This window comes from Rattus rattus, chromosome 3 (assembly GCF_011064425.1).
Source record: "Rattus rattus isolate New Zealand chromosome 3, Rrattus_CSIRO_v1, whole genome shotgun sequence".
NCBI lineage: Eukaryota > Metazoa > Chordata > Mammalia > Rodentia > Muridae > Rattus > Rattus rattus.
The window spans coordinates 217772721-217795586 of record NC_046156.1 but is presented as its reverse complement, the minus strand read 5'-3'; the positions used below and the strand labels follow the sequence as shown (position 1 = coordinate 217795586).

The 22866-nt window shown below is 39.3% G+C and overlaps 1 protein-coding gene across 1 annotated transcript in view; it reads left to right on the top strand.

Moving 5' to 3' along the window:
- Positions 1-5295: 5295 nt before the first annotated feature.
- Fam172a (family with sequence similarity 172 member A) overlaps positions 5296-22866 on the top strand; it is a 268579-nt gene continuing 251008 nt past the window's right edge. The window contains exon 1 of the mRNA XM_032897067.1: positions 5296-5439. The gene's annotated coding sequence lies outside the window, so the exon portion shown is untranslated. The remainder of the gene's footprint in view (positions 5440-22866) is intronic.

Below are 22866 nucleotides of genomic sequence, written 5' to 3'. Positions count from 1 at the left end.
AGGAATCTAAGCAACAGAAATCAAGACTACTTGGCATCATCAGAGTCCAGTTCTCGCACCAAAGAAAATACTGGATATCCAAACACACTGGAAAAGCAAAATTTAGATTTAAAATCACATTTTTTGACAATGATGGAGGACTTTAAGAAGGACATAAAGAACTCCCTTAAAGAAAAGCAGGAAAGTACAAGAAAACAAGTAGAAGCCCTTAGAGAGGAAACACAAAAATCCCTGAAAGAATTACAGGAAAACACAACCAAACAAGTGAATGAATTGAACAAAACCATTCAGGATTTAAAAATGGAAATAGAAACAATAAAGAAAGCACAATGAGAGGCAACCCTGGATGTAGAAAACCTAAGGAAGAGACAAGGAGTTGTAGATACAAGCATCACCAACAGAATACAAGAGATAGATGAGAGAATCTCAGGAGCAGAAGATTCCATAGAAAACATTGACAAAACTGTCAAAGATAATGTAAAATTCAAAAAGCTCCTAGCCCAAAACATTCAGGAAATCTAGGACACAATGAGAAGATCAAATCTAAGGATAATAGGTATAGAAGAAAGTGAAGACTCTTAACTTAAAGGGCCAGTAAATATGTTCAACAAAATCATAGAAGAAAACTTCCCTAACCCAAAGAAAGAGATGCCCATAACCATACAAGAAGCCTACAAAACTTCAAATAGATTGGACAGAAGAGAAATTCCTCCCATCACATAATAGTTAAAATACCAAATGCACAAAACAAAGAAAGAATATTAAAAATAGTAAGAGAAAAAGGTCAAGTAACATATAAAGGCAGCCCTATAAGAATTACACCAGACTTCTCACCAGAGACTATGAAAGCCAGAAGATCCTGGACAGATGTCATACAGACCCTAAGAGAACACAAATGCCAGCCCGAGTTACTGTATCCAGCAAAACTCTCAATTATCATAGATGGAGAAACCAAAATATTCCATGACAAAACCAAATTTACACAATATCTATCTACAAATCCAGCCCTACAAAGGATAATAAATGGTAAGAGCCAACACAAGGAGAAAAACATAAAGATTGGCTTGTCTTTATAAAGTTCAGGAGTTATCTGAACGACTCAGGAGTAAAGATTCCTCCCTTCCTGTACATCTCTGAATATTAAAACAACCATTTGTGTCAATGGTATTACAGAGTAATAGTACATTCTTTTCATCTTTGAGTGTTGCTTTGTCTTTTATGACAGTGGAAGGTCAAACCTTCCAATTCTTTTATATTTATGTCATAAATTCTTTTATGACATTTGACATAGTTCCTAAAATTAGTATTAAAAAATACCTTTACATTTTTGTCCAGATTTCACTGTTTTTCCCATTCATTTTTTCTAAGATACTGTATTGAAAGCATCATTTGACTCTAACTTTAATTTTTTCAAAACTTATTAGTTCATTATTTTATTTTTTTACATTCCAGCCTTTGTCCCTCCTCCTGGCCCCTCCTCCCACAGTTCCTCATCACATTCCTCCTCCCCCTTGCATCCAAGAGGGTGCTCTTCCTCCAGTGAAATTTATGGAATAAATGGAAGAATATTTATCATATTTACCACCTTGCATAAAGCTCAAGTCCAAATTGATCAAGGACCTCAACATAAAATCAGATACACCGAATCAAATCTTATTTTTAATGATGATTCTTTTTTTTTTTTTATCTTTTTTTTTCTTTTTTCTTTTTTTTATTATTAACTTGAATATTTCTTATATACATTTCGAGTGTTATTCCCTTTCCCCTGTTTCAGGCAAACATCCCCTCCCCCTCCCCCTTCCTATGGGTGTTCCTCCCCACCCCTCCCCCTATTGCCGCCCTCCCCCAACTGTCTAGTTCACTGGGGGTTCAGTCTTAGCAGGACCCAGGGCTTCCTCTTCCACTGGTGCTCTTACTAGGATATTCATTGCTACCTATGAGGTCAGAGTCCAGGGTCAGTCCATGTATAGTCTTTAGGTAGTGTTTAATGATGATTCTTAAAAACATTAACCTCCCTTGTTCCAGAACCAACCAGAGGTAGTGGGAAAAAAAAGGATATGGGGAAGTGGACCTGTTATGGGGAAATGGTTCTTTGGAGCAACTCCCATCTGTGTTTGTCTGGAAATTGGCAGCTCAGTTCACAGGAGTCCAAAGCTGTAGGTTGATCCACTCACAAACAGTTTATAGATATACCAGAAGTTCAGTTCGATAGAGTCAGGATAGCAAACATGAATCAGCAGCAGTGGCACTACCTATCAGAGAGAGACAGGCCTTACCCTCAGTACAAGTCAGTAGGAGGGACCAGGAGGAAACTCCAGGAAAAGTTCTTGGCTATGCCTCTTTCAGTGAAGTGAAGACAGGAAACCAGCAATCATTGCACAGCTAGCTCGATAAGCAAGCCTAGCTTAGCCTCTGTCACTGTCTTTTTAGTTCTATTTATACTCCCTCCATGTCTACTCCATGGTTTATCCTCAGCACACATGTCTGTCTCAGCTGACATCACTCAGCCAATCTGCAGAAGTGGTAGGAAACTAGCACACCATCGGAACTTTTTTGGCGCATTTCTGTGGAGTTCCAACAAATGGATCTCATCTATGCAATGTAAGGCAGACCAATACATGCATAGAATTAGCAGAGAATCACTCACCTTGGATTTTTTCACATGCTTGCTTTAGCAGAACATTCTTTCTTCTGTGTCTCCTTAAGTTAAATATTCCTTAACAAGTTTGCCTTAGCCTTTTACCTGTGTCCACTTCAGGAAAACACTCCTTCATGAGTTTGCCCTAGCAAAACACCATCCAAAACAACTTACTTTAAAAAGAACCCTTAAGTTTACATTTCATTTGACTGTTCTTAGTTCTTGCTAGCTTCAATGCGTGCTTTATTGTGAGGTTGCTAGAGAAGCAGTAGTTACATATTTTGTCCAATGTTTTTTCTCATGGTTAGACAAGGATTATCCATTTATAGGAGATTTATCTTGATTTGGTTTTTGTGTGCATTTGTGTGTGCCAGTGTGAGCCTATGTGAGCCACTTGTGTGCACAGGTCACTAGAGGCCAGAGAGCATCAGACCCTCTGGAACTGAAGTTGTAGGCATTTGTGAGCACAGTCCAAGTTCTCTGGAAAAACAGTAAGTGCTCTTAACTGGTGAACTCTCTCTCTTGAGACCCTTCAGGTTTATTTTTAATGAGCTTGTTCATTTTGGTCAGTCTACCAAAATGAAAATGTTGCTTTTTTTTTGATGCCCCAACATATAAAAAGACACGTGTCCACTATGTTCATCGCAGCCTTATTTATAATAGCCAGAAGCTGGAAAGAACCCAGATGCCCTTCAACAGAGGAATGGATACAGAAAATGTGGTACATCTACACAATGGAATATTACTCAGCTATCAAAACAATGACTTTGTGAAATTCGAGGGCAAATGGTTGGAACTGGAAACTATCATCCTGAGTGAGCTAACCCAATCACAGAAAGACATACATGGTATGTACTCATTGATAAGTGGCTATTAGCCCAAATGCTTGAATTACCCTAGATGCCTAGAACAAATGAAACTCAAGACGGATGATCAAAATGTGAATGCAGATCGCTACTGAGAGACACAGCCAGAATACAGCAAATACAGAGGCGTATGCCAGCAGGAAACCACTGAACTGAGAACGGGACCCCTGTTGAAGGAATCAGAGAAAGAACTGGAAGAGCTTGAAGGAGCTCGAGACCCCATATGTACAGCAATGCCAACCAACCAGAGCTTCCAGGGACTAAGCCACTACCCAAAGACTATACATGGACTGACCCTGGACTCTGACCTCGTAGGTTGCAATGAATATCCTAGTAAGAGCACCAGTGGAAGGGGGCCCTGGGTCCTGCTAAGACTGAACCCCTAGTGAACTAGACTGTTGGGGAGAGGGCAGCAATGGGGGAGGGTTGGGAGGGAACACCCATAAGGAAGGGAGGGGAGGGGATGTTTGCCCGGAAACCGGAAAGGGAATAACACTAGAAATGTAAATAAAAAATACTCAAATTAATAAAAAAAAAAAAAAAAAAATTATTAGAGGAAGGAATGTTCACCAGTCAGACAATAAAACCACCTAATCCCAAAAAAAAAAAAAAAAGAAAATGTTGCTTTTCATGATTAAAAAAAATTCCTTGTGAAATACAAAATTCAAATTGCTTATTTCTATACAAAGCTTTTCTTCAGTTGACAGTTCTACCTTACAAACCACTTGAGCTGCTGTCTGAAATGAAACCCTAAAGTGTTATAATGTTATGGCCTTCACCAAGGCATTCTTGTCTTGTTTCAGTAAGGTCTGTTTTTCCTCAAGAACATTCATTTATACTGTTAGATTTCTCACCACCCATATTCTTATGGCCCCCAGAATGTCCCACTAAGTTTCCCCAACTAGTATAATAAATAGATATTAATTTATTCAGAAGATGTTTGTTCATTTTGTGACAGGCATCTTGTCCTGGTTGAGGATACCTTAAAAGACAAGATAAAGTCATAGTTTTCATCCAGATGACATTTTAATGGTTAAGAGCACACTGCCAATAAATCGAATTGTCCTTTGTTCTGAAGGAAGCAGGAGTTGAGATCAAGAGGTACTCATTATGGGAGTGAGGTACAGTATACTTTCAAGAATTCTGGAACTTCCTCTCTGAAAATATTATAAATATAGGTTTGCTAGCTACCAGCCTTTCCTCACAATTATCTGAGACAGTCAGTCATAGCTTTGTGTCTCCAGGACATGCTTTGGCCTTGTTTGACAAAATAATGGTTTTGGAATTAAAGACAAAGAAAACATCAGAATACTATATAAAATATTAAAATCACTTGTGTCTATTGCTCACTCCTATTTTACCCCAAAGAGAAGAATTTTCAGACATGTTTTGGATAAACAGACCACCAACATACTTCCCATTTGAGTCAGCTCTCATTAGGATATTAGGGTTAAATTTCTGTCTTAATTTTGTGATAAATATAATCTTTCAACATAGGCCTATTTTCTCAACTTGAATATCATGGGTGGGGTGATGTCACATAAACCATGGACGAACATGGGGAATTTTCTTAAGGCCAGCACCACAGAGAATATTTAAATTCTCTTCCAGAACGAGTTTTAGGATAGCCTACGGTAGCAGAGTACCATAAGGACACTCCACAAAAATGTACCACAGGCTTTCCTCTCCCAGAGCCTCAGACACAGATTCATAGGCTCGCCCCGCCCATTTCCGGGTTCTTGGCGCCGCGGCCGGCGCAAGCGTAATGACGTTTAAGTCCCCTGCAGACCCCGGAAGTGCAACTCGAACTTGGTTGGGGCGCGGATCTCGAGAGAAAAAGTCGGAGCCCGGCGCGAGGGAGTTCGCCCAGAGAGCTGGAAGGCCACGCCTCCTCCTGCCTACCCACTCAGCCTTGCAACTGGGGACAGAGCTCAGGTAGGACTGAGCCGGTCACCTCTGTGAGCCGCTGCTGGGGCGAGACCCCGGAGGGGGCCTGGCTCGGTTGGGATGCTGGTGCCAGGGCCCTAACTTGTCAGAAGCCACGCGTCGACTCTTCCCTCATCTATGTGGTAGATCTTGCAAAAGGGCTGCCTCACCTGCCTTCTCCACTCTACAAGCAGGAGGAACACCTGTGACCCGGGGTGATTAGCCTGTGTCTGAGCCCCTGAGGTTCTGGTTGTCACCAGATACCTTAGCTAGAGGAAGAGACACTCCACTTACTGTATTGCTGTTGTCTGGTTGAAGTTGTTTTTAGTTGTTTGTTAGTGTCAACCGCTAAAGTTATGGCATACATTAATAGCAAATATTGAAGTGAGGTTATAAAATGCCCTTAAAAACTTTTATCATGTGAACGTTAGTAGGATGTATACATTCTTCTGTAAGTTACTTATTTATATTTAGAAGCAGACCACATTATGTGCTTCTCATTTACCCAAAGTGTCTGTCTTTGGAGTCAAATAACTTCTGTCCAAGAGTGTTTGGGCTGCATTTTAAAGACAGTTGTACTGTCCATTTTCCCCAAATCCTCAAAAAAGCTGTACTGGGAAAGTTCTGTGTTCCGAAATAGGTCCAGTGTGCTCTTAAAGTTCATGGTTTAAGACAAAAGTCTTAAAGAACTGTCAAAGTATTCTGATTCTCCTTATTCTTTTTCCTTTCTCGTGAGGGACAGATATCCCCCTTTATTCGCAGACTTAGAGCACCCTATGTTCAGGTTTCATTGTCAGTGCTGGTATAACACGTTTTGTAAGTTCTGTAAACTTTTCTACTTTTAAACTAGGGGTCTGGTCAAAGGGATTAGAACTGAAGGGTTGCCTGGAATGACTTTTTGGTTGCGACTACAGCTGCACTTCTACATGGTAGAACAGTATCCAAACCAGGAGGAAAATAGAATTTATAAAGCTTCAAGCATCTATCTGTTAATTCATCTAGCTGTATTGACCAGCCACCGACAGTGTGTCAGGTCGTGTGTCATGTTCAGAGAAGATAGTGGAGAACATACAAAGTCCTGGGCTGCTTTTACTGTAGTGGGTGCAGAGCAGTCCTCCAGCAGGAGCATAAACAGTGAGAAGGCTCTTGAGGAAAAGTGAAGCAAGTGGAGGGAGAAGGGGCTGTTGAGTAGAGATTCAAATTAAGTGCGAAACTGGACTCTACAATTATGGAGGTACGGTTTAAGTGAGTACAAAGGCTTTGAGATTGAAACACTTTTGTTATCACTTGGAATAATAAAGATACAGGGTTTAATAGTCTGGAGAATGAATATTCAGTGACTTCTTGTATTTATTAACCACCAACTTAGTTTTGGGAGGAGAATCTAGGGTCAGTACACATGTAAAGGTACCTCCATGCTCTTTATTGAATAACAAAATTACCAATGTTTAGTCAGTTAATGTAATGTAAGTTGCCCATTTTTTTTTTTTTTGTTAGATTGGATTTGTCCAATAGTGTCAGTATTTAGTGAATAAGTCTCTCCTCTCTACCAGTTTTACTTTTCATTATAGTAAAATGTACCTAACAAAATATTTTACTTGGGCAGCATAGTCAGGAGGATCTCTGTGAGTTATATACCAGCCCAGTCTACAAAATGAATTCCAAGATAGTCAGGACTGTTACACAGATCAACCCTGCCTTGAAAAACAACAGCAATAACAAACAATAACAACAAAAATGATTTCAAGTTCAGTAACACAAATTATGTTCATGTTGTTATATAATCATCATTGCTGTTTGTCTTTAGTAATTTTTCAATTTTCCTAGATGAACTCTATTAAATACTGCCTCCTCGCTGCCAACTTTCTTTAGTCCCCGGCAACAATGAAGCTTCTTTCTGTGTCTATGACTCTGACCACTGTGGACATATCATATGTAGGACAATGTCCTAAAATTTCAACTGTGTTATTGCATGTGTCAGAATGTCTTTCCTTTAAAAGCTGAATATAATAATCACTATATAAATGTATCAGTTTTTATCTATTTGTTTATCTGTGGATACTTGAGCTGCTTTTACTTTTTTGGCTACTACTGTAAATGATGCTGATGTGTGCATAAACATCTGTTTGCCTTACTTTAATTTCTTCTGGTTATATATTCTCAAATGAAACGTTTAAATGGTAATTTGGAATAGCTTGAATCTTTAATGGTCATCTTTTAAGGTTGGGTCCTCAGAAAAGTGCTATGGGGTAGAATCTTCACTGAGGGCATACCCTTGAAGAGGGTAGTGGGACCTTAGCCTCTTCTTCCTCCCTTTGTTTCTGCTTCTTGACCAGAAGTAAGCCATTTGCTTTGCCATGTACTCCCTTCTGCTCCCACCACAATGTGTCCCCTTTCACAGGTACACGAGCAATAGGGCCAACTACAGATGTACTGAACCCTCTAAACTCGTGAGCCGAAGTGAGCCTTTTCCTTTTATATGTTCACTACCTTCATGTTTGTTATAGAAACAGAAAGCTGATGAAAATGTGATTCCATGTCTAAGTTAAATGGAGTTGCCATACCGTTCACTTCAATGACTACCTGATTTTTCTTTCCTACCAGCCATGCACAGGGTTCTAATTTCCCCATAGTGTTGTGAATATTTGACCACCTCTTCATGAAACCTTTAAAAAGAGGTAATCGCCATACTCATAACTGTGTAGGACTGTGGGTTTGGTTCACAGTCCTATAATATTGGTGATGTTCAACACTTTACTGTGCTGTTTGGTCGCTGACATATCTACCTTGGAGGTTTTGAAATAAATCTTTGTAGTCTAGGCTGGCTTCAAACTCATGATTCTTCTGCCACATCCACGCACATAGTAAGACCTACAGGTATTGCAACTGGTCCCACTCTTTGGGGTGTGTGTTGTACTAGAGATTGAACCAGGGGCTTATGCATACTGGACAAGTGCTATAGTACTGAGGTATGCCGCATGCTTGTTAATTTAAAACCTGATTTCAATAAAACTTTTTAAGATTTGTGATATTTTAAAGTATTCGGTTGCCTTTTGTTTTTGTTTTTGCTTTTTAAACTTTAAGTTCTATAATAGTAAAAGCCCTCAAATGACTGTAGGCTAGGTATCTGTACCCCATACTTAGAAATTAAACGAAAACAAAAGCAGAACTCTAAATTCTCCTTTGTACAATGAAGAAAACTTTCAGTATCACATTATGATGAGAACAGCTCAGAGAAACCAAAGATCTCTCTGCTTTGCTTTGTTATTTTTTTCTTTAATTGAAAGGAAAAAAGTATATTGATTGGCTGGCTGTACCTGTGACTCGGAGCACCTTTGTTTGCTAGCTGAGAAGAGAAGGGCACAGAAGGAAAGTGATGAGAGTAAAGATATGCTGGGCAGCAATAAAGCAGTCTGTTGTGGCTAGATGGACATTGACAAAGGAGATCAGGAATAATAATAGACAGTGAGCTCTGTGACTGACAGCACAGGGAAGACCCAACAACCAAGTAATGAGATACTATAAATCCTTAGATTCCAATGGCATGGGGAAGAGGCAAGAGAGTGCAAATCCCCAATCCCTTCTCAGCTTGCTCCCTCCCTCCCTCCCTCCCTCCCTCCCTCCCTCCCTCCTTTCTTTCTTAACAGGGATCAACTCCCTAGCCAAGTCTGTCCTAGAATATGCTCTGTAGCCTTGGCTAGGAGTGCAGGCGTGCATAGATATTATTTTGAGGCAAGGTTTCCTATTAGCCCAGCCTATCCTCAAACTGAACTCACTGTGTAGCTGAGGATGAGCTTAACCTCTGATCCTCCTGCTTCTACCTCTATGGTTTTATGCAGTGCTGGCCATACCCAGAGTTTCTTGACTATTAGGCAAGCATTCTACCAACTCAGCTATCCCAGTCCCTACTGTTGCTTTTTGAAATTTTTTAATTTATCCATTTTTCATATATTATACTCTGACCACATTCCCTCCCCCACAACCCCCTCTTCTCTTCCCAGTCCTATCTCCTTCCTCCCCTTTCCCTGACTTCCACTTCTCTGTTAAAAAAGAGCAGGCCTCCCAGGGATGTCAACCTGACCTATCAAGTTACATCTCCTCATATCAACCCAGTAGAAGGAAAAGAGTCCCCAAAGCAGGCAAGAGTCAGAGACAGCCCCTGCACCCACCATTAGGACTCCCACTAGGACACTCCTACCATTGTATTTGTAAAGTATATAACTTATTGGGTCTCACAAGTTCACTGATACAGAGGAACTATTTTTTTAAGGGCAGATTTATACCTCATGTCTCACTCATATCTGTTTTTAGCTATAACTATAGACATTAAGTTTTAACATTGATTATGAAATAAGTTAAGACTTCTGGGTGTATTAGAATGACATGAATGTGTTTTGTGATTTGGATGTGATAAGGATGTGATTTGGAGTATGCCACAGGCAGAATTCTATGAATTCTCCCACCAAGTTCATATGTGAAAGCTCCAATCCAAATAGTGTATTTGGAAAAGGTTAATTGAGGGCATATGAGTGGGGCCCTGATTTCACAGGGTTAATGCCATTGTGAAGAGACTTCAGAGTCTGCCCTAGCAAGAATGTAGTTGTTTGCGAGGAAGATAGTCTTTAGCATAGACTCATCTTGTTGGATAGTCTAATGTTTGAGAAATTCACTGTTGTTAAACCACTGTCTGTGGGTTTTGTTATAACAGTCTAAGCATATTAAAAATACTAATAAATGGATAGCCTTGTATGCTTGTGCATGCATATGCTTGCGTGTGTGTGTGTGTGTGTGTGTGTGTGTGTGTGTGTGTGTGTGTGATTAGAATTCATGTGGTCTAAAAGTATCTTCTGAAATTATTCAAACACTTGAAGCATAGAGGAGGAGGCCCAGTGAAGACTTGTAGATGATATACCATGTAAAGTGATTAAGAAACAAAGGTAACGGAAAAGGAAAGATATAGTAGTACTATATCTGTGCAGTGCACTGGGAATGTCCAGAGTAATTTTCTTTCTACATTTGAAAATAACTTAATTGAGGATGTTCATATTACAGTAAGATATATCACAGTTTAGAATATTGTAATTGTATTTTTTATAGGTTTAATTTTATTTTTGTTTCTGTATTGGGTGAGTGTCCTTTTGAGGGTATTCTTCATGTGAACAGTCCAGAAGAGGGTGTTGATTCCGCTGGAACTGGAGTTACAGGCAGCTGGAAACTAAACTCAGGTTCTCTGGAAGAGAAGCCAATGCAAGTCTAGCTTTAGACTTTCTTTACAATATGGATTTACCTTTTACCTGATGTACTGAGTTATATTTAGGGATTTATAGTTAACAGATGTCAGATAGAGCAAGCAAAGAAATATGTAATAAAATTTAAATTAGGTTAGATCTAGATCTCCAGACTTGATTTTGTGTGTGTGTGTGTGATGTGTGTGGTGTATGTGTGTATTGTTGTTATTGCTACTTTCTGGGCATGGGTTTCATTAGACATTTAGGACAAGCTAGTATTTTAGGAGGTAAGTATATTAAGGAGCTAAGTGATATTAGAGCTACTAATGTGATTCATACTAACATGGACCTCTTTACTCCAGGATCAGAGCATGCTGAAAATCTATTTCCCGCACTTATAGGGCTATTCAGTGGTCTTTTTAAATAGATGCTCAATTTATTAAGTCAGTGAGTGCTGATGTGTTTGATGGTGGTTTTGATCAGAGTATTATTTAGAACTAGGAATTCATTCTTTTGAGACTGAATGATAGCAATGTTGAAAAATTTTTTTTATAGTTTTTTTTTATCTTTATTAACTTGAGTATTTCTTATTTACATTTCGATTGTTATTCCCTTTCCCAGTTTCCAGGCCAACACCCACCTAACCCTCTCCCTTCTCTTCTATATGGGTGTTCCCCTCCCCATCCTCCCCCCATTACCGCTCTCCCCCCAACAATCACATTCACTGGGGGTTCAGTCTTGGCAGGACCAAGGGCTTCCCCTCCCATTGGTGCTCTTACTAGGCTATTCATTGCTACCTATGAGGTTGGAGCCCAGGGTCAGTCCATGTATAGTCTTTAGGTAGTGGCTTAGTCCCTGGAAGCTCTGGTTGCTTGGCATTGTTGTTCATATGGGGTCTCGAGCCCCTTCACGCTCTTCCAGTCCTTTCTCTGATTCCTTCAACAGGGGTCCCGTTCTCAGTTCAGTGGTTTGCTGCTGGCAGTTGCCTATGTATTTGCTGTATTCTGGGTGTGTCTCTCAGGAGAGATCTACATCTGGTTCCTGTTGGCCTGTACTTCTTTGCTTCATCCATCTTGTCTAATTGGGTGGCTGTATATGTATGGGCCACATGTGGGGCAGGCTCTGAATGGGTGTTCCTTCTGCCTCTGTTCTAAACTTTGCCTCTCTATCCCCTCCTAAAGGTATTCTTGTTCCCCTTTTAAAGAAGGAGTGAAGCATCTGCATTTTCCTCATCCTTTTTGAGTTTCATGTGTTCTGTGCATCTTGGGTAATTCGAGTATTTGGGCTAATATCCACTTATCAATGAGTGCATACCATGTGTGTTTTTCTGTGATTGGGTTACCTCACTCAGGATGATATTTTCCAGTTCCATCCATTTGCCTATGAATTTCATAAAGTCATTGTTTTTGATAGCTGAGTAATATTCCATTGTGTAGATGTACCACATTTTCTGTATCCATTCCTCTGTTGAAGGGCATCTGGGTTCTTTCCAGCTTCTGGCTATTATAAATAAGGCTGCTATAAACAGAGTGGAGCATGTGTCTTTGTTATATGTTGGGGCATCTTTTGAGTATATGCCCAAGAGAGGTATAGCTGGGTCCTCAGGTAGTTCAATGTGCAATTTTCTGAGTAACCTCCAGACTGATTTCCAGAATGGTTGTACCAGTCTGCAATCCCACCAACGATGGAGGAGTGTTCCTCTTTCTCCACATCCTCACCAGCATTTGCTGTCACCTGAGTTTTTGATCTTAGCCATTCTCACTGGTGTGAGGTGAAATCTCAGGGTTGTTTTGATTTGCATTTCCCTTATGACTAAAGATGTTGAACATTTCTTTAGGTGTTTCTCAGCCATTTGGCATTCCTCAGCTGTGAATTCTTTGTTTAGTTCTGAACCCCATTTTTTAATAGGGTTATTTGTCTCCCTGCGGTCTAACTTCTTGAGTTCTTTGTAACATATTTAGGATAGAAGCCCTCTATCAGTTGTAGGATTGGTAAAGATCTTTTCCCAATCGGTTGGTTGCCGTTTTGTCCTAACCACAGTGTCCTTTGCCTTACAGAAGCTTTGCAGTTTTATAAGATCCCATTTGTTTATCCTTGGTCTTAGAGCATAAGCCATTGGTGTTAGCAATGGTGAAAATTTTATGTGCATCAGGAATTCTTCAAGAACTAAAAAAACTGACTATTTCAGTTTTATCATTGAAAATAAACTGTTTAAAACAAGTCTATTTATTCTGAATACTTTTCTTAACAAGAAACTTGTATAATTATTTTTATGAAAACAAGCATATGTGTTTATGTTTTTTAACTGTTTTAATTAAAAACGCAAGTTTTCTCCCTCCCATTTTCATTCTGTTTCTTCTAAATTCTAAAATGAATAAAGATTTTCAGTTAGGTCAACTCATTACTGAAAAATACCAAATTTACACCAATGTTTTATTGTTTGTTTTGAAATTGAAAGTATGTTAAAGATATCATTCATGTTTCAGCAAGTCTAAAGGAGGCTCCTTCCTCACATGGAATATAAATTGCTGTTGAATTGGAAAATCACTAGGCAATTCAATGCTGATGAGAACTAATGAATCTGGAAGCCTAAGCGATATTCAGTAGTTCATTAAGGATTTAAATATATGTTGCCTTTTGCTGTGCAATAAATTATCCCCAAATTTAGCAGCTTAAAGCAAAAGCCTTTATCATCTCAAACAGCTTCACAGTGTCAGAGATTTAGGAACCTTTTAGCTGGGAAGCTCTGAGATTAAGATGTCAGCTTTAGTCTGTAATTTGGCTCTGTAGGATCTACTCCAAGCTCTTGGCAGGAAGCCTCTCTTAAAAATGTAGAGTTCTTGATAGGACTGGTCATAACATGACTGTTCCAAACCTAGTCAACTGAGAAAGAGAAGATGGGAAGTTGGGGGGAAGAGAGAGAGAGAGAGAGAGAGAGAGAGAGAGAGAGAGAGAGAGAGAGAGAGCAGAGACACACAGACACAGAGAGACAGAGACAGAGAGAGACAGACACATAAAGAGAGAAGAGAGAGACACACAGAGAGATAGGGAGGGAGGGAGGGAGAAAGGGGAAGGAGGAATGGATGGATATAGGGAGGGAATGCTCCAAATAAACACCACAATCCTTTGTAACATAAATCAAAGATTGTACCATATTTGTTACCCAAGCCAGCTCTTATATGGTGTTGGAGGTTATGACTTTTTGGGGTTAGTTGGGTCTCACTGGGGGACATTTTGGAGGATACCATAGCCCCTGATCATCCGGGTCCTAACCATATACACATCTGATTCTTACATCACCTCTATGGCCTCATGAAATAAGTCAAATCCTGGTATGAATGAGGCCAGTTGGAATTAGTTCCTTAAGTACAACTTTTTGATTATAATCCCTTTTCACTTGCTTTTCTGTACTTCTGACAGCCAACATACAATGGTGCAGTGTATATAGAATAATAGCTTGTTTTGTTCTTGGGTATGCAAACAATTTTTAAATTGTGTGTGTGTGTGTGTGTGTGTGTGTGTGTGTGTGTGTGTGTGTGTGTGTGTGTGTGTAAGTGTAAGAGACAGGCATTTGTCAGTGGGTAGCTTCTTACTCTGCTTTCTGTTAGTTTAGAAGGTCTAAAGTTCTTTTCCTCAAATTATATTTTCTCTTTTAAGTATCAGATATCTGGTGAATTCTATTAAGAGAAGTTGCTTTAGATAGAAGTTAGATGCCAGCAATTTATTGAAATAAACCATTTATATGTTGGACTCTTGCTAAGACTAAGGAACCATGAACTTAAAAGTTCTGGAAGTTACGTTGTAGATGCATCTGGCATGTGTGCTTGTGTGTTTTCATGTTTACTTGTGTGGGGGTGCATATCTGTGTACAGGTAGAGCATGTAGAGGTCAGAGGCAGCAGACTGTCTTACTTGAACCTAGAGCTCACTGATGCAGCTAGTTTAGCTAGCCAGCCTTGTTCCAACAATGCCCTGCCTCTAGTACTTGAGTGTTGGATTAGAGGCAGACTGCCAGCCTGATTAGCATTTTCATGGCTGTTTGGGATCACACCTCTTTTTGTGGGCATGTCAAGTGCCTTGCCTACTGAGCCATCTTCCTAACTATTGTGCCTTTCTTTTGAAGGGATGACTTCCATTCTTGAGTGCTTTGAACATATGACCTAGTCACTTATTGACATCTACACATTTGGAGTTATAATTCAATTCATGAATTTGGAGGAACTTGTCTTACAAAGCCTTTTGTCTGACTAGTATTATAAGATACCCCTTCTTGTTGCTACACGTTTTTTATTTAGTTTAGAACTATATATGTTTGTAGGTGTCATGCATGTGTTAATGTGGGTGCATGTTTGCCTCAGCACACGATGTAGTACATATAGAGGTCAGAAAGCAACTTTCAGAAATGTTCTTTCTTCCTTCCTTCCTTCCTTCCTTCCTCCCTCCCTCCCTCCCTCCTTCCCTCCTACCTTCTTTCCTTCCTTCCTTCTTAAAAAAATTATTTGTTTATTTATGTACACTGTAGCTGTCTTCAGACCCATCAAAAGAGGGCATTGGACCTCATTACGGATGGTTGTGAGCCACCATGTGCTTGCTGGGAATTGAACTCAGGACCCCTGAAAGAGCAGTCAATGCTCTTAACCACTGAGCCATCTCTCCCTTGTTCTTGCTTTTCATGTTTTTGTTTTTGGTTTGGTCTTTTGAGACGGGTTTCTCTGTATAGCCCTGGATGTTCTGGAACTCACTCTGTAGGTCAGGCTGGCCTTGAGCTCAGAGATCAGCTTGCCTCTGCCTCCCAGTGGTGTGGCTACAGGCATACCTACTATATCCTCCAGGCTAGCTGGTCCTCGGTCTGGGCAGTTCTCTGTCTTGATCTACATATGGTAAGGAGTGGCTGATGGAAGCTATCACATCTAACCTTTCGTTTAAGAGATAGAACTTGGGTTATCAGTCTTACTAACCAAAGAGCCCTCTCTCTGCCTCCACTAAAGGTTACATTCTCAGCCTCATCTTTGGTTTTTGGTATATCTAAGATTTCATTTCCTCAAAAGATATTTATTAATTTTAACTCAATTTCTTTTGTGGAGAAGACTTCTAGTACATTTTATTTTGTAAATACTTTTAGGTCCACAGCACATTGAGGTGGAGAATATAGAGACCTCTTGTCTCTCTAGCCTCTCTGTGCATGCACAATGTCCCCTTTGTTAGAACTTCTTGTCTCACCCACCTAGGCATAAAATTCCCTACTAAGAAAGCTGTTTGAACAAATGGTACATTTGTCACAATCAGTGTATCTGCAGTGGCATACCATCACCATGCCTGTAGTTTATATTGGTGTATACTTTCATGTGCATTCTGAGGGTTTCAAAATTAAAAAAAAAATGAGGTTATAATTATATCATTTCTCCCATCCATTTTCTTCTTCCAAACCCTCCCATATGCCCCCCTGCCACTTATCTCCTTCAAATATATTGCTTCCTTTTTCATATATTTGAGCAAGTGTCCTTGTAGGATGGAATATTCTTTAGGCATATACTCAAGAAGTATAGCTGGGTCTTGAGGTAGATTGACTCCCCAGTTTTTTAATTTTTTTTTATTATTTTTTATTTTTTTCTCCCTCTTTATTAACTTGAGTATTTCTTATTTACATTTCGATTGTTATTCCTCTTCCCGGTTTCCGGGCCAACATCCCCCTAACCCCTGCCCCTCCCGGTCTATATGCGTGTTCCCCTCCCCATCCTCCCCCATTACCGCCCTCCACCTAACAATCACGTTCACTGGGGTTCAGTCTTGGCAGGGACCCAGGGCTTCCCTTCCACTGGTGCTCTTACTAGGCTATTCATTGCTACCTATGAGGTTGGAGCCCAGGGTCAGTCCATGTATAGTTTTGGGTAGTGGCTTAGTCCCTGGAAGCTCTGGTTGCTTGGCATTGTTGTTCATATGGGGTCTCGAGCCCCTTCACGCTCTTCCAGTCCTTTCTCTGATTCCTTCAACAGGGGTCCCGTTCTCACTTCAGTGGTTTGCTGCTGGCATTCGCCTCTGTATTTGCCGTATTCTGGCTGTGTCTCTCAGGAGAGACTCCCCAGTTTTTGAGGAACTGACATACTGATCTCCATAGCGGCTGTATACATTTGCATTAACACCGGCAATGTAGTTATGTTCCCCCTGCTCCATGTTCTCACTAGCAAAGCTGTCACTTGTGTTACTGGTCTTAGCCATTCTGACAGGTATAAGACAGAATCTCTCAGTTCCCTGATTGTTAGGCATGTTGAACATTTAAATGTTTCTCAGCTATTTGACATTCCTTTATTAATAATTTTTTTGTTTAGATCTGTATCCTATTTTTAATAGGAGTATTTTATATCTAGTTTCTTGAGCTCTTTATGTATTTTGGATATTAGTTCTATTGGATATGGAGTTGGTAAAAATCTTTTCCCATTCTGAAGGCTGACATTTTGTCTGGTTGACAATGGCATTTACCTTACAGAAGTTTTCAGTTTCATGAGGTCCTATTTATTTATCGTTGATATTAGTGTCTGCACTCTCAGTTTCTGTACAGAAAGTCCTCTTTTGTACCAATGCATTCCAGGCTGTTTCCCACTTTATCAGGTTCATTGTGTTCAGTTTTATGTGGAGGTCTTTGATCTACTTGGACTTGAGTTTTGTGCAGGGTGGTAAATATGGATCTATTTATAATCTTCCTTTTGTAGACATCCAGTTTGTTGAAGATGCTGCCTTTTTTCCAGTGTGTATTTATGGCTTCTACATAAAAAATTTAGATATGCACGTCTAGGTTTTCAATTTGATTTGCTTGATCAATGTGTCCATTTCTATGCCAATACTGTACAGTTTTTAAAATTATAGCTCTGTAGTATATATACTTGAAATCAGGGATAGTAGGACATCCAGCAGTTCTTTTATTGTTCGGGGTTGTTTTAACTATTCTGGGTGCTTTGTTTTTCCATGAAATTCAGAATTGTCCTTTCAAGTTTTGTAAAAAATAATATTGGAATTTTGATGGGTATTGTGTTGAATCCATAGACTGCTTTTGGAAGGATAGCTCCTTTTACTATGTTCATTTTAATCTAATCCATGAGCATGGACAGTCTTTCTGTTTTCTGTCATCTTCAATTTCTTTCTTCATTGACTTGAAGTTTCTGTCACACAAATTTTTCATTTGATTGTTTAGAAATATCTTATACCAAGATATTAATATTATTTGAGTCTGTTGTGAAAGGTGTTGTTTCCCTGATTTCGTTCTTAGTTCATTTGTCATTTGTGTACGGGGAAATGGTTTTATTTTATTTTCTTAGCTACTTTTGTATCCAGCTACTTTGCTTGAAGTGTTTATCAACTGTAGGAGTTTTCTGATAGAATTTTTAGGGTCACTATCTTATTATCTGCAAATAATGATACTTTGTTTTTTTCTTCTCTAATTTGTATCCCCTTAATCTCCTTCACTTGTCTTGTTGCTGTAGCTAAAACTTGAAATACTGTATTGACTAGGTATGGAGAGAATTGAAAATCTTATTTTGTTCCTGATTTTAGTGGGGTCACTTTGCATTTTTCTCCATTTAATTTTATGTTGACTATAGGCTTGCTGTAAATTGCTTTTATTATGCTGGGATATGTCCCTTGCATCCCTAATTTCTCCAGGATTTTTATCATGAAGGGGTGTTGGAGTTTTGTTAGACTCCTGTTCTGCATCTAATGAGATGATTTTTTTTTTCTTTCAGTTTGTTTATTTGGTGGATTACATGTACTGATTTTCATATGTTGAACTATCTGTGCATCTCTGGGATAAAGCCTACTTGATTAACTTGATCATGATGGCTGATCTTTTTGATGTGTTTTTGGAAGTATTTTTATTGAGCATTTTTGCTTGTATGTTCATAAGGGAAATTGGTCTGTAATACTTTGTGGGGTCTTTTTGTGGTTTGGCTATCAGGGTAACTGGCATCATAAAAATAATCAGGCAGTGTTATTTCTGTTAATATTTTATGGAATCATTTGAGGAGTATTGGCATTAATTTTGCTTTGAAAGTCTGGTAGAATTCTCCACTGAAATCTGCTGGCTTGGGCTTGTTTTTATTTCACTGTGTTATAAGACTATTCTAAGTTTTGACTTACCTTTGGTAAATGGTACTTATCTAAAAAATTGTCAATTTCTTTTAGGTTTTCCAATTTAGTGACTAACACCAGGCTTTCTGGAATTTTTTTTTTTTTTTTTTTAGTATTTTTGTTTCTTATTTTTTTTTTTTTTTTTTTTTGGTTCTTTTTTTTTGGAGCTGGGGACCCAACCCAGGGCCTTGTGCTTCGAGGCAAGCCTCTACCACTGAGCCAAATCCCCAACCCCTTCTTATTTGTTAATTGGATATTCTCTTTATGCCTTTCAGTTTTGGGTAACTTGTTGATTTTTCTGAAAGAACCAATTTCATTGCGTTGCTTCTTTGTTTATTCTCTTTGTTTCTATTTTATTGATTTCAGCCTCACTTTGACTTTTTTTCTCTCTGTAGTCCTTTTGGGTGTGATTACTTGTTTTTGTTCTAGGGATTTTGGATGTGCTCATGGAATATCTTATTTTCTCCATTTATGAGGGTTGAAAATTTTGCCAAGTTTAGTAGTCTGGGTTGGCTGTTGGGGTTTCTTAGCACCTGCGTCACATGTCTCCAGGTCCTTCGGGCTTTTAAAGTCCTTATTGAACAGTCAATTCTCACAGGTCTGCCTAGATGTTACTTGGTCTTTTCCCCTTGTAGCTTTTAATATTCTTTTCTTGTTCTGTATGTTTAGTGTTTTGTTTATTATGGGACAAGGGGACTTTCTTTTCTGGCCCAATCTATTTTGTGTTCTGTATGCTTCTTATACCTTTATAGATTTCTTCTTCTACAACTTAGGAAAATTTTCTCCTAGGATTTTGCAGAAAACACTTTTTGGGCCTTTGAGTTGAGTTCCTTCTCTATTACTATTATTTTTAGATTTGGTCTTTTCATAGTGTCTCAGATTTTCTGGATGTTTTGTGTTAGGAGTTTTTCTTTTCTTTTTTTAAAATTTACCAATTTCTTTGACTGATGTATCTATTTCTTCTATCATTCTACTCTATCTTCAAAACCCCTACTCTATCTTCAAAATTCTCTTTTCTCTCTTTTGTATTTTGTTGGTAAAGTTTGCTTCTGTAGTTCCTGTTCAAATTCCTAAATTTTTCATTTCCAGAATTCCCTCAAATATTTTTTTTTATTGATCCCCTTTTCTGGTCTTGAACCATTTTATTTAGTTTCTTATACTGTTTGTGTTTTCTTGGAATTCTTTAAGGGATTTACTCATTTCCTTTTAATGACCTCTATCATATTAAAAAAGATTGTTATAAGGTCTTTTTCTTGTGCTGTAGGTATGTTGGAATATTTGGGGGCCTGCTTTGGTAGGATAGCTGGGTTCTAATGAGGGCATATTGCCCTGGGTGTTGTTTATTGTGCTTTTTCTTCCTTCCTTTCTTTCTTTCTTTCTTCCTTCCTTCCTTCCTTCCTTCCTTCCTTTCTTTCTTTCTTCCTTCCTTCCTTCCTTCCTTCCTTCCTTCCTTCCTTCCTTCCTTTCTTTCTTTCTTTCTTTCTTTCTTTCTTTTTATTAACTTGAGTATTTCTTATTTACATTTCAAATGTTATTCCCTTTCCCGGTTTCTGGGCCAACATCTCCCTAACCCCTCCCCCTCCCCTTCTGTATGGGTGTTCCCCTCCCCATCCTCCCCCCATTACTGCCCTCCCCCCAACAATCACGTTCACTGGGGGTTCAATCTTGGCAGGACCAAGGGTTTCCTCTTCCACTGGTGCTCTTTCTAGGCTATTCATTGCTACCTATAAGGTACCATATTCTGGGTGTGTCTCTCAGGAGAGATCTACATCCGGTTCCTGTTGGCCTGCACTTCTTTGCTTCATCCATCTTGTCTAATTGGGTGGCTGTATATGTATGGGCCACATGTGGGACAGGCTCTGAATGGGTGTTCCTTCTGCCTCTGTTTTAATCTTTGCCTTCCTATTCCCTGCCAAGGGTATTCTTGTTCCCCTTTTAAAGAAGGAGTGAAGTTCCGAAAAAAAGAAAAGAAAAAAAAAAAAAAAAGGAGTGAAGCATTCGCATTTTGGTCATCTGTCTTGAGTTTCATGTGTTCTGTTATTGTGCTTTTTCATTGGTGCTTAGGCAGCTGGGTTTGGTATGATAAAATATTTAGGTGCTAATTTCTGTATTTGATTTTTGTCCTTCCTTCCTTCCTTCCTTCCTTCCTTCCTTCCTTCCTTCCTTCCTTCCGTCTTTTGAGTGGGTGTTTGTTCATTGGTTTCTGTTTTCTCTCTGAATTTTTTGAGTATAATGACTCTGTGTTGCCTGTTTCCTGGTCTGTTCAAAGGGAATGCCTGCTGGTATTAGAGGCTGGGATAAGGTGGGGGAAGGAAAGTTGGTGGGTAATGTCATTGTGATCCCTCAGGGATGGGGTCAGAAAGTAAAGAGAGATGACAGCAGGTTCCTAGCTACATAGCTGAGAAGGAGGCTGTGTTTCTATTCATTCATAGAGTCATTTGGTGTACAGGAGAATCTGCTTGTGTTGTGGGGCAGCCAGCTCGTGGGGGCCAGTACTTACCATGTGAATACAGAGCAGCACCAGACCAAGCCCCAGCAAGTAACAATTTAGAAGCCATGATAATAAATTTATCTGAGTATTTTTTTAGTAAAAACAAGTCAAAACCTGTCAACCACATGAAGAACAATGCACTGGCTTTGCTTTATTGTTTAAGTTTTTTCAGGAGTCTTTACTTGTTTTTGTTAGTAGATAAACTCATGGGTTTCAGTGTATTTTCTTACAAATACAACCTTGCATTTTGCTCACATTTGTCCTATGCTATCCAATCACCTCTGACAAGCCTCTTTCTTAGCAATGTTCCCTTTGTTTTCATGTAAATATAAAACAAACTGAATAAAACTAATAACTAAGTCAATAAAATCTCGATTCTACATAGGAGAGAAAATGTTGGTGTTTTTTTCTGCGTTATGATCCTCTACTCTCTTCTGCTTCAAGTCCTGTAGCCCTACTTTTCTCTCCTTAGAGCTTGCCCTCTATTTTCATGCCATATGTATGCAATGTCTGCATCATTGCACACACACTTAAATGCTAGTTGAGGTCTCTTGTCAGCATTATTGCATTTTCCTGCATCTAGAAGTAGCTTCTGTGTCTTTTCCTTTAGTTGTGTCTTTTTTTCATATTTACAAAAAAATGTATTTACATTTCAATTGTTATCTCCTTTTCTGGTTTTCCCTCCAGAAACCTGCTATCTCTCCCAGCTTCTGTGAGGGTGCTCCTCCACCCACCCACCACTCCCTCTTACCTCCCTGCCCTGACATTTCCTTACAGTGGGGCATCAAGCCTTGATAGGACCAAGGGCCTTTCCTCCCATTGATGCCCAACAAGGCCATCCTCTACTACATATGCAGCTGGAGCCATAGGTCCATCCCTGTTTGGATTTAGTCCCTGGGAGCTCTGGCCGGTTGGTGTTGCTGTTCTTATGGGGTTGCAAACCCCTTTAGCTCCTTCAATCCTTTCTCTAGCTCCTCCATTGGGGACCCTGTTCTCAGGTCAATGGTTGACTGTGAGCATTCGTCTCTGTATTTGTCATGCTCTGGCAGAACCTCTCAGGAGACAGCTATATCAGGCTCCTGTCAGCATGCACTTCTTGGCATACACAATATTGTCTGGGTTTGGTGGCTGTATATGGGATAGATCCCCAGGTGGGGCAGTCTCTGAATGGCTTTTCCTTCAGTCTCTTCTCTATACTTTGACTCCATATTTCCTCTTGTGAGTATTTTTGTTCTCCCTTCTAAGAAGGACTGAAGCATCCACACCTTTGTCTTCCTTCATCTTGAATTTCCTGTGGTCTCTGAATTGTATCTTGGATAGTTTTTAGTAGCTTTTAGTAGTTTCTAATTTTGGGTTTCCCACTAAGACTCAAGATGGTATTTGTGTAGATGAGTGATCCAGATCTAGAATAATTCTTCTGCAACATGGATATCCAGTTTTCCAGCACAATTTGTTAAAGAGACTGTGTTTTTGCTAATTCATGTTTTATACCTTTGCCAAAAATTAGGTGCCTATAACTGTGATATTTTCCCTAGCATCTTGACTTTTGATGTGTAGAAGTTACCTGTCTTAAGATCTGGTCATATAGTTTGAGATCAGG